Source organism: Mizuhopecten yessoensis, unplaced genomic scaffold (assembly GCF_002113885.1).
Source record: "Mizuhopecten yessoensis strain PY_sf001 unplaced genomic scaffold, ASM211388v2 scaffold3259, whole genome shotgun sequence".
In the NCBI taxonomy this organism is placed as follows: Eukaryota; Metazoa; Mollusca; class Bivalvia; order Pectinida; family Pectinidae; genus Mizuhopecten; species Mizuhopecten yessoensis.
The window spans coordinates 117295-130328 of NW_018404955.1; positions in this window are offsets into that span (position 1 = coordinate 117295).

Genomic DNA, 13034 nt, shown 5'->3' on the forward strand with positions numbered 1-13034 from the left:
TCTCTTCTATACAAGCGTCGATTACAGATGAATAATATAACAGGAAAGATTTGTATAATTTTGTACCGGTAAATTCTGTTCCAGGACCATGCCTTTTCTCCGACCATCTGCGTTACATTTATGTGACTTCAACCCTAATTCCCGACGACTATTACTTTATAAGTTCATGTTAACGTAACCATCCCGGGTTTTATATTACTTTTATGTAAAAATAACATAAAACAAGTTAAAAATGTCTTTGGTACGATACAATAATATCTCAGGAATGAAAGTATTGTTGTGTACATGTATAGTTCATGGTGGGGTTGTTAAATCAGCAGGTATTGATTTGATACTAAATGAATATTAACTTGAATATAATGATATTTGTGTACCAGTTCTGCATAAGTTGTTGAATAATATGTTGGAAGTAGGACATTTCACTCAAGCTTGGGCACAGGGTGAAATTGTTCCTTTATATAAAAAGAGAGATGAGAACAGTGTCAAGAATTATAGGGGGATAACTGCAATTAGTCATGTATCTAAATTATTCACTAACCTGTGAAATAGTAGACTGCTGAAATGGAGCGAATCAGAGTATGTGGTGATAGATACCCTATTTAGGTTTAAGCCAAAATAAAAGACTTTATTGCGTATTTGTTGATTATAGTAAATTTTTTGATTCTGTAAGGCCTACTCATGACAGACTTTGGCTTCAAATATGGAAAAGTGTAGTTGGAGGTAGGTTGCTGAATGTAATTAAAACATTTACGAAAATTCTAAATCTTTTACAAAATTAAGCGGAAAATTTCCTGCTATGTTCGATAAACATTTCGTACTTTTACAAGGGGAGGCTTTATCGCCCATGCTGTTTTCTTTTTTTGTTAATGATATGGAAAGTGTTCTTATTCATTCTAATTGCCAGAGTTAATAGTTACAACTATTAAATATATTTCTAGTTAAATTTTAAGAAGATGTAAACGATCTTCAAAATGTGTTAAATTGCTTACAAGCTTATACTGAAAATGGAGCTTCACGGATCACACAGAAAAAAAAACAGTTACTTTTAGAAAAAACAAACGAATATTACCTAATGAAAATTGGAAATTTTAACGAAAGGACCATAGAGGTTGTAAATCAGCTTTATTAATAAGATTAGTCTTTTATTATAACGGAAGTTTTACGGTAGCTCAGAATACTTTAGCATCTTAAGGAAGGAAAGCTTATTATCTTTTGAAAAACAGAATTTAGGATCATATGCTTAATATTGAAACTCAAATGTCACTATTTGACACGTATGTAACGTGTATACATAATTATGGTTGTGAGGTTTGGGGTCATTATCAAACATTGAATGAAGAATTTACTGTTTAGAAAACCGTAATTGTTCTATGGTGTATTTTGAAACGGGCATGTATTCATTACATGTACAGCGTAAACTAACTATTATGTAGTATTGGTTAAAATTGATAAACACAAACAATTGTGTATTAAAATCATGTTATGATGCTTTATTTGAGTTAACCATCAGAAAGTCAAAGAGTAAATTGAAGTGGATTCATAAGGTTAAAAAACGATTTATGTAGAAATGATTTTAACCATATTTGGATCGCTCAAGATGTACAAAATGGAAGGCAGTTTTTTTAATTGTATTTGCAACGCTTGCATGGTACATTTATTCGAGAATTACGTTGTACGTGGGCAATTGATAAATCTTCTAAATGCGACTTATACAAAAACCTTGTTGATAACTTTCAAATTCAAATTTACTTAACGAAGCCCCGAAATTCTAGTATCGAACAATTAGAGTAAATATAGCATGCAAGCACAAACTCTTAATATTGAGTCAGGACGTTACAATGCCGTTCCAAGAGGCCATAGGATATATACTCTTTGTAACAAAAACGATGTAGAAGATGAGATGCAGAAGAACGTCGGTCGTTCGTCCGTCCGTCCGTAAACCCGTCAGTCTGTTATTGATAGCTTGACCAGTGTGTGCTATAGATGACGATGTGTCCTCACACCCACAACAGGTACGCACCACTAATGACCAGATTGGCATGTTTACATCTAATTCATTAATAAATTGCATACGTGTACATGCACTTCACAGTTCCTCAGAATGTCTGAAAATGAGAAGTCTGATTAATGAAATCAACTACGCCAAGAGAAAGTTAAGTATTTGAAGGCCGTATTCCATTAAGTGTTGTTAATTGGTACAAATAGATCCGTCGTTTAATGTTTGACTAGAGGCGTTTTACAAAGAGGTTTTGAAGATAATCTATTAACTACCTCATAACATTACGGGGAGGGCGTTCTGTTCTTTCCGTAGATAGTACATGTATCTTCATTGCTAATAACTATTCGGCATAAAATGTCATTGTTTCAAAATCATTTTCCTTTTAACTTGTTGCCGCAAGGTTGTAATGATCTCTTAGAAACACATTCAAAGTGTGTAACAAATGGTCACATATGTCATGTATAAACAACAAATACTATGTATGACGGGAAACTAATTTAGCTACGACCTATTTTATTTTAAAAAGAAGAAAATATTTACGTAACATATATCACGGCTTGCCCGAGGATTTTATTTTATTTTGCTTAAAAATCCACACTCACAGGAACGATAATTACTTTAAATGAAGACCAAACAGATCATGTTCTTAGCATAGGCTTTTAACAGTTTTTGCCAGTTTTACTAGCAAACAATGGTTACACTACAACGTAAAAATAGTTTTACATTTTATAATAGTTCTGGATGAGATACATTTGGATTTGTAGTCCCAAATGGTAGACTAAAAATTAACAGTTCTGTGAAAGAATACGGTTTTTTAATTGCGTTCTCTGTTTCCATAGTTTCTACACATGTCCTCTTGTAGCTGCATTGTTCTTATTGCATTTGATAATATCGGTCCCCATTTTTTATTCTTTTATTTATGCCTGTTTAATTTACACATGTTTCCAAAAAGAGAAATGGTATTATTTTGGTTTTTAAGCTCATTTTGAAAACAGCAAATTATATTTGTGATTTATCCTACCCTTTTAGTACCCCCAAAACCCCACTTTCGGTCATACTTTTAATTCCACATGTTGAATGCTAATGGCATCAGCTATCTTATGGAATTATGAAAACCTCTCCTGAAGATAAACAAATCACTAGGATATCTCAATCATAATTTACAGATAAGTAATATTGTTAATAGATTTTAATAGAACATATACATGTTCATCCCGCCGGCAATCTACCGCAACGGACAAGGTCATTATTTCCTCCAGGGGATATCCTATAGGATTCCGCGCGTTCGTAAGTGCTTATGTTAACTCTTTGTCATGGCTCTACCAACTTGATTACTCAACGGAATTTCGTGAAACGTCATACAAGTGTTTGGTATGGCAATGCTTTGAATAAATTTGCGTTTCAGGTTCCTCAGTTGAAGGTCAAGAGTACTGTTACTAGTTTTAGAAAAACAACTTTGCCATCGCTCTAGCGACTTCATTCCTCAACGGAATTTCATGAAACTTCATACAAGTGGTTGGTATGGCAATGCATTGAATAGGTTCTCGTTTTGGGTTTCTATGCTGAAGGTCAAGGTCACTGTTACTATGCTTAGATAAGCGTTGTCATCGCTCTAGTGACTTCATTCCTCAACGGAAATACATCCAGTGAACATTGCAGCGTACCTACTAAGTGAAAATAGGGAACCTTCATCCTACGGAGGAGAAAAACTGGTACTTTATAAACATTCCGTGAACTCGGCTAACGTGAGTACTACTCATCATAGAACTTTATCTACGCCCCGTCAAAATCCAACCACAAACATTTATCGTGAAGCAAACACATTTTTAATACTGTCAATTTTACTATCTGGTGATGTATCGTCTAATCCTGGACCCATTAGATATCCTTGTGGAACTTGCACGAAATCCGTACGTTCAAACCAACAAGCCATTTTATGCGAGGGTTGTGAAGTATGGTATCACAGGAAATGTCTAGACAAGCCAGAGCGAGAATATATTAGTCTGAGTAATTCACCACTGACAGACTGGTACTCCTTAAAGTGTTTGTTGCCCCCTTTTACAGACTCGTTTTTTAATGACCGTGATGATGCAGATGACTCCGATGCAATACACATAATAAGTGATGATATGCAGAGTACTCTCCCCTTATATAGCTCTCCGCGCTCGGAGGCGAGTTCTGTAAGCCATGGAAACAACTCATCGGACGAGGATCCGGATGGCAACAACAGCTTTCATGGCTTGAAGAAGGTGAGAGAGACATGCAATAAAAACAGTATTGTGTGTTACATAAACATAAATAGCATCAGAAACAAATCTTCAGAACTATGTTCCATTCTGTACGAAGGATTGTGTGACATTTTATTTATTGGCGAGTTTAAACTAGATGACACTTTTAGACAGTCGTGTTTCGATGTGCCGGGTTATCGGTGCTTCAGGAAGGACCGAAATGCACACGGAGGTGGACTCATGGCCTACGTCCGTTCTGACCTCCCTTCACGCAGACGCGATGATCTGGAGTTGGAAGATGTGGAAAACATTGTTATTGAGTGCTCCATACAGAAGAGGAAGTGGGCTTTCATTGGCACGTATGAACCCCCATCTATGCACGATAATGTCTTTATGAACGATGCCACTTTATCTATTGATCGTGTGTCTACAAAATATGACAATGTTATGATTTTAGGTGACTTGAACTTTGATTTTCATAATGATAGTAAGGGTAAAACTCTTTTTGACTTCTGTGATATGTTTGACCTCACTAACAAAATTACAGAAGCTATATGTTTTATGAAGGGCTGCATTCCTTCATTAGTTGATGTCATCCTTACAAATTGCCCTAGTCTTTGTTTTAAGCCTATCAATTTTAACTGTGGTCTAAGTGACTGTCACAATTTTATTGGAATTGTTATAAAAGGCACAGCACCTTGCTTGCCTAGGGTAAAAAGTAAATTCCGCAGTTTTAAAAACTTTGAACAGAATAATTTTAACTCCGACTTATCAAATGTTCCTTTTCATATTGCATATGTGTTTGATGATAGCGAGGCTATTTACTGAGCTCATGATAAATTAATAAGAGAAGTTGTTGATGTACATTTACCTGTTAAAGAGCTCAAACCTCGTGTAAATAAACCTCCTTTTTTAAACAGTAATCTTAGAAGGGCTGCCTTTAAGAAAGCTATGTTACGAAATAAGTACAACCGCATCAAAACAGCTGCTAACTGGGAAGCCTACAGAAAGCAAAGAAATTATGTAGAAAAACTCTGTAGACAGTCTGTTAGGCTATATTTTCAAGAACGATGTGGTGGAGGTCCAGCCTCTAAAGAATTTTGGCCTACTGTTAAGCCCTTTTTATCTAACAAATGTTTTAATGACCAGAAAATTATTTTAGAAGAAAGCGAATGCATTGTATTCAAACAGAGTGAAGTTTGTGCTGTTTTTAATTTTTTTTCTCTACAGTTGCTGATGATATTGGTAAAGATGTAGAGGGCGTGTCTAATTTTACAGACCACCCGAGTGTTATTAACATTAAAAGTTCTGTCTGTAGAGAAAATGAAAACACTGTTTTTCACTTTCAGCACGTAGAAGAGAATGATGTTAAGAAACCGTTTTCATCATTGGTTGTGAAAAAAGCAACAGGTTTTGATGGTATCTCTGCCAAGATCTAAAAATCTGGTACAGAATCTTTTACACCTATCATAACACTTGTCTTTCGTAACACTTGTGTGACATTCAAGTGTGATATCATATGCTCTACTGTATAATTTTAGCATATCTAATTCGAATTGTTGTCCTGTTTTTATAGTTATTCATAAGTACTGTGATCCTTGTTAAATTTTATATATGTTTTGTCGCAAGAATAGCACTACAGTGCTAATGTTATTATGTTACATGTATATGCGACGTTAAATAAAGCTTCTTGAATCTTGAATCTTGAATCTTGAATGCCTTGAACAAGTTTGCGTTTCGGGTTTCTACGTTGAAGGTTAAGGTCAGCGATACTGTTTTAAGAAAGTAAAAAAACAATTGTCATTGCTCTAGCGACTTCATTCCTCAACGTGTGATTGCGATGGATTTGTATTAATAAAAATATTTTGAGGTTTTGTGACAATAAAACGGAGCGGGCTTTACGCAAAAACATGGTAGTACTTATGTAATAAAATTTAATAAAACTATTCACTGGAATTACATTAATTGAAATGTTTATTGTTAAATAATATGATCGGTTGTTATAGAAACTAAATATCTTTCATGCAGTAACATCGTTGCATCATTTTCTGTCACTTCGTGTCAGAAACTGAAAGTGTTAAAGTGAACAAATGGAAGGAGAGTTACGTATATTTAAATAAAGACATGGACACGTCTGAACATCACGTAAAAAATATAACTCAAATCAAAAACCATCGAGATAAATATGTCTGTCTTTGTCTTGAGTTACATATAGTATTTGAGCAATTGATGGCACCAATATTCGTATTTAATCTCCAACAGATAAACACGTAGCAGATTATCTAAGCAGAAACAGATACCATACAGTTGTTATTCAAGCAATTGGTAAAGAGGATATGAGGTTATATTTATCCTAGATAGCCAAGGAGGGTACATGGCGCAAGAATATTTCGAAACTCTCCCCTTTATCTGAACGGTCAAACATTGTGCGGACAATATTATGTACTTTGGGACGGAGCATAATCCTGTAAAAGTGTTTGACGGCCCCTTGTCGTAATACTGGGAATTTGATACGAAATCAAGTATAAAATAATAGAGCACTATTATGCACTAGAGTTTTAACGGAAGATTCAGACGTCTGCAAATAATAGAAATGACAGATGTCTCCTACATCACCGAACTCATTGGACTAGCTTGCGTGTTACACAACATGAGCAACGTACAAGGCGATGATTTGGAGGACCATTTCAACAACAATGCTTAACAAATCCCTCTATATAGCCTTATGTCATTAGCAATTCATGCAGAAGGCAAATTAAAACGCATCCTTTTTGACACGTCAAATTGCAAATATGTGAGCATGCAAAATTAAAATAATTATTGTCCGTTTGAAAGGAAAAGGAATATGTGCACATATGAATGAAGATTGACATTATTATTGTATGCATTGTAAATGAGAAACAACAATTAAACCAAATAATATTGATTTATTTCAAATATCATATTTTGTTTATTTGTAAAAAAAAACATAATGACAACATTAAGTAAAAACTCATACTTTACAAAATGTACTGTAACTTTTAACTGAACACATAAGGAAAACCAAATGCATTCATGAGTAAAATGCATTCCTGTCCATACATAACTTAATACCTAAAACAAATCACAGAATTAAGTGTAAAAATAACAACACAAACTACTTAAATACAATTTACCAAACAAGTACAAGAAATCACAGAAACAAACTGGATTTACCAGTATCTGGCAACAAATAGCTTGAGGTTACATTTACATGAATAATACAAGATATCAAGACACTATGGATATTAGTACATATAGAAATGTATATGATAAATGTAGAACACTTATGAATGGCAGTTTGGGATTTTTCCATTAGATCTTATTATCTCTTTTTCAAATGGACATATATATCAAAATTTATATCAAAGTTATCCTTATTTGAATTAGAGATTTTTGTAAATAAATAAGAATAATGTATTAAAAAACATATATCGTTACATATAATTAATGGCTAAAACACTTCAGGACTTATCATAAACATTTGGTCCAGACACAACATGTTTCACTTATTTTCAATTGTTAATTCTAAAAAGCAGACTTCTTACAAAGAAAAAAGCATGGTGTTCACCGTTAGTCAGCCTTTCTTTAAACTGAACCAATACTTAAACAAATCATGAATGACTAACATTTTCAACTAATCCTTGAGGTACGCACACCTAAGCCATTGTAAATAAAAGATAAATGTTATTTCTGCATTTCAAAAGCTCTGTCAAAGGCTGAAGTAGAACTGTTGGTTCAACATCATGTCGGTCTCTCAAGATTTTTTCTAACTGTGTCTCGTATGGAAATTCTTGTATGACCTTTTCCAGTCTTGTTCTGGTGATCTTTGAATGCTTTATATGAAGAGATGTTTGGAGAAGATAGCTTATTTCGTCTGTTATCTCACACCATATGGTGGGGTTTTTTTTGTATAAAGGTAAATTGAAGCTATTCTTCCTTTCCAAGTACAAAGACAGAAGCATCAGCGCATGGTCTCTGCTGAACATAGTAGATCCGAACGGTGACGATCTTACATTCACATCATTTTTTAGAGCAGGATCTGGTAAAACTACAAATAAAATAAGAAAGTAAAACTAAGCTTGAACACTGGATTTAAGATGAAAAAATATTTTTAAACAAATATAAATTAATATTGCCAGAAAATGTTTGAGTAAGTAGGTCAAGATCACGAGTACCTATTGCATTCGCATAAATAAGTACCTGTGGTCGACATCATGTTTATTATATGTAGAGGTTCACTATATAGAGAGACCCTATTTGAGACATCTATTTTTATGTACAATACATGTATACTTGTGTTACCATTTTGAGAAAAGTAATTATTAAATTGTCATTTTAATTGGCTGTATTGGAAAAATATAAACACCAACCATCTTCAATATCTTCATGCTCATGCAAACCAGCTTCTGGCAGGCTAGGAGAATGGACAGCTTCTCTTGTCATTTGTAATTGGACTTCTCTAGATTTTTTTTTTTATAGCTGGAACTAAAATGACAGGGTGTTTTTTTGCAAAAGCTAGTTAATGTAAATTAATTTTCAATAGGGGTATTTCATTGATCATTGAAATAGTGTTGTAATAGGCAGTATATCAGGCCAAACATGTACCCTGGTTTTAAACGACAGGTACGTATACTGTCTTGACAAGTCACGCTCATGGAAAAGCACAAATGATTAAAATTTCTATATCTTTGTCATTTTTACAATAAAAAATTGTTTTTAACTTTAGTGTTCTATAAGGGTTCCCTCTCTTCCCTCTGTAAATATTCTGACACGCTTCTAACAGAATAATCTTAGATGACTATAATGTAAGTTCCGTACACAATTAGTCTGATTTTGCAATTTGATTTCTACAAACTTTATCTTTAAATTACCTATTTTCTCTGTATTTTTCCCCTCCCTCTCCATACTAAATCACTATGTTGATTTCCATGACGGTATTAGTAATTTTAAAATTAAAATGTAATCAGATTGCGAGCTAACCCCACTAACCCCCCTGCCTCCTTCACTGAGTCGTCTTCTTCTCTCTTAGACATAGTTTGTGCAAGTGACCTTCTCTAATTAACCTTTGCTGTGTCGGCGAAAGTTTTCTTGACCAGCCTATGAAATACTATTGTCCTGTGTATGGCAGTATTTACATTTCCAAATCTCCTAAATCTTGTTTCAAACGTAAAATTTGGCTTTTTGACCTTGGTAATTCTGACGAATACAGAGACAAACTTTCCAAAATTGACTGGGACAGTATTTTAGTTGGTAATGACGTCGACGACGTAATAATATATAACTGTAAGAACCAACGATTCATGGATGAATACTTTCATTAGGAAGTTGATATGAAAAAGGAAATATCTACATGGCAAAGCTAAGAAATCTCAGAATGGTGTTGACTGGGTAAATTTCAGGAAAACTCGAAATACTTGTGTAAATACCTTACGTAATTCAAAAAGTAAATATATTAACAAACTCTGCAACAAACTTAAACATGATATTAAAATAAGTGCTAAGGAATGGTGGAAAATTGTTAATCGCTTTATGTCTAACACTAGTAGAAAAAGCGATATACCTCCGGTTTTAATTAACAATAACATAATACACGACGATCAAGAAAAAGCGAATACCTTCAACATTTACTTTAGTTCAGAAGCTACCATCGATGAGACAAATATTGACACCCCTTATCTACAAAAGCCCCACACTCATATTCTCTCTGAAATTGTTATATCTCGTCAAGACGTTCTTGATGTTATACATAATCTTGGCTGCAAGAAAGCCATTGGTCTTGACCTTATAAATCCTCGTTTAATCAAGGAAGCTGCTGATATTCTAAGTTATCCTCTTTAAACTTTATCTTACTACTCTCTTACTGATTGCATGTTACCGTCTCTATGAAAGAGGGCTAACGTCACACCTGTGTTCAAAAAAGACGACTCATCTGTCCTTAGCATTATTCCTATCTTTATTATCTATTATTGGCAAAATGAAGGAAAGGTGTGTATACAAATATGTTTACAATTATTTAATTGACAAATATCTTGTGTCTCCTTGTCAGTCTGGCTTTAGATCCGGCGATTCCTCTACAAACCAACTTATATCTATTTCTAACGATGTCTATTCTGCTCTAGATAAAGGTAAAGAAATCAGAATGGTTTTCTGTGACATTAGCAAAGCGTTCGACCGAGTGTGGCATCGTGGTCTTCTTTTTAAACTCGAAAACTCGGATCTTATTGCCATCCTTTTGAACTACAATCTAAAGAAAATCCAGGATTGGTCTAAAAAAAATGGCTTGTTAACTTTAACCCTAACAAAACAGTGACAACAATTGTAAGTAAGAAAAATAATGAACCAACTCATCCCTCCTTATTTATAGATAATATCCCCTTAACAGAAGTCCCCTGCCATAAACTCATAGGCGACTTTATCTCAGCTAGTGGAGGGTGGACCGAAAATGTGCAATATATAATCAGCAAAGCATCCAAGAAACTGGGTATTCTTAGGAAATTCAAATTCAATATTGACAGAATGACTTTTCAAAAAAAAAAATTTGCTTTTCTATGACCCCTTTTAGAATATGGAGATGTAATATTGGACAATATAACGATTGGACAAAGTCAATTATTAGAAAAATATACCACTCGAAGCAGCCATAATTGTTACTGGGGCCACTAAACTAACTAGTCACGACCCAATTTATTTAGAATCTGGCTGGAATCCTCTTTCTTTCCGAAGAAGAAAACATAAAATAATACAATTCCATCAGATTGTCCATGGTCAGTACCCCTCCTATCTAACTAACATACTTCCTGCTCGTCATTCTGACTTGCACTCTCACAATACTAGAAACGCAAATAATTACTGCCAAATAACCTGTAGAACCCAGCTTCATAAGGATTCTTTCTTACCCTCCTCTATTGACTTATGGAATGCATTTCCCGATAACATAAAGCCTAACCCGTCGATTACTAATCTTAAAAAGTTGAATGCTGAAATTCATCTTGTTCCGATTTATTATTACCACTGAAAAAATATATTAAAACCTTTTGCACATCTTTCCCTTATTCCTCTCCCATCCTCTTCCCTTCCAAATACTTATATCTATATGCACAATAATCGTCAGTGCCGTCCAATTGCCGTTTTACAAAAAAGGAGACGGATTGACATAAGTACTTTGTACTTGTTTTCGAATCCTATATGTATATCATGTTTTCATTACTGGAATATTATACCGATAATAAAATAAAGATTAAATTAAACCCATCTTGCGGTTATGAAAGACGGCGTGCCTTTTTCCAGAAGAGTAAATCGAACCGGCCAATACTCTGTTAGTAAGTTAGAATATCAACCCATAGCACACAAAATGCATGACATACGCACAGAGAATTGTCCCAGCTATTCATTTATGCTACGCACATGTCTTCGTAATGCTTTTCGTCGTATCAAATGTCCTCTGTCATCTACCTTCTAAACTTTGAAGTATTTTGTAAAGGATCTGTTTTTAGGACATGCCGATTTCTTCATGTAAGACTGTCATATAATGACCTACCAAACGTGGTCGTACAACGATGTATCTAATTCAGATAGAGAGTATTTTTAGATAATTATACTGTGTTTTTAGGTAGACCTTATATATTTCTCCATTCATAAAAAGTCCACTTAACACCGTATATTCTCCATACGCAAATTTACGCTTAAAATGGTGGTGTTATCCTAACATTATTTTTTTCGTAATTTTATAAAAATCTGTTTATAACATAGTTTTCTTTACGCTGATCACTTTTGTGTCGATACTTTTTCCGGTTATGGACGTCAACCGGCGTGAGCAGACGTTCTTTTTTTTGTTGAGAAAATATGTTCCTGAATGGCGGGTTATAGGAAAAACCAATCGCAAGTTCGTGTCAATATATTCTCAAGTTGATTTCAAGTCGTTCTCAACTTCTTCTTGAGTATACTCATACTGACAATCCATGATAATGAATTAAGTAGTATGATAAATAATCTTCTTACAATTATAGTTTAAATATAAATTTCATACGGTTATATGTGACATTAACATCCTACATTCATGTGTAAATACCGTTCGATCGCTTAATAATATCATGTTTTCGTCAAAGGTAATACTTTATTCACATTATTTAGATGTAGAAAATAGACCCCACGAAAACGTCGAATTCCATATCAATGTTTCTATGGCAGTTTTTTATGATATTTTTCATGTTTGCACATATAACGAAAGCGAGGAAGAAAGTTAAAATATAGGGATCGATAAGCTAGTATACGGAATCGTAAATGAACCTCTACTTGTTGTAATAAAAGTCATTTATTCGTTATAAGTTATGTACCAGCATCCTTAAATGCTCCATACTTGTACAAGAAACACTGTCGTTTTATAATACAAATGTTATGAAGTTTCATCAAATAATGTCCATTAGTTATGAAGTTCAAATTTGTTCATTTGATCCCTTTTTGTGACCTTGAACTTAGTCTAGGGATGTTGGTGTAATACGTAACACGTATGTTTCCTGATGATATCTGTGATTATGAGGTTTTAAATATAAACGTCAGAAAAGTTTCAATCCGAAAAGATTTGACCGTTGACTTTTGACCTTTTGGTTTGGAATTGACCTTGGTGTTTTCGTGTCTGATTGGTATGTATCACATATTGTAGTCGTGATACACAAGTCAAGTTTCAGCCGTTTGAAAGTGTTCATCATTGATTCCCTGATTATGCCTTAAAATGGTATGACACGGTTTATGTTAAACACTACTAACTGAACAAATAAAGTAAAACTTCG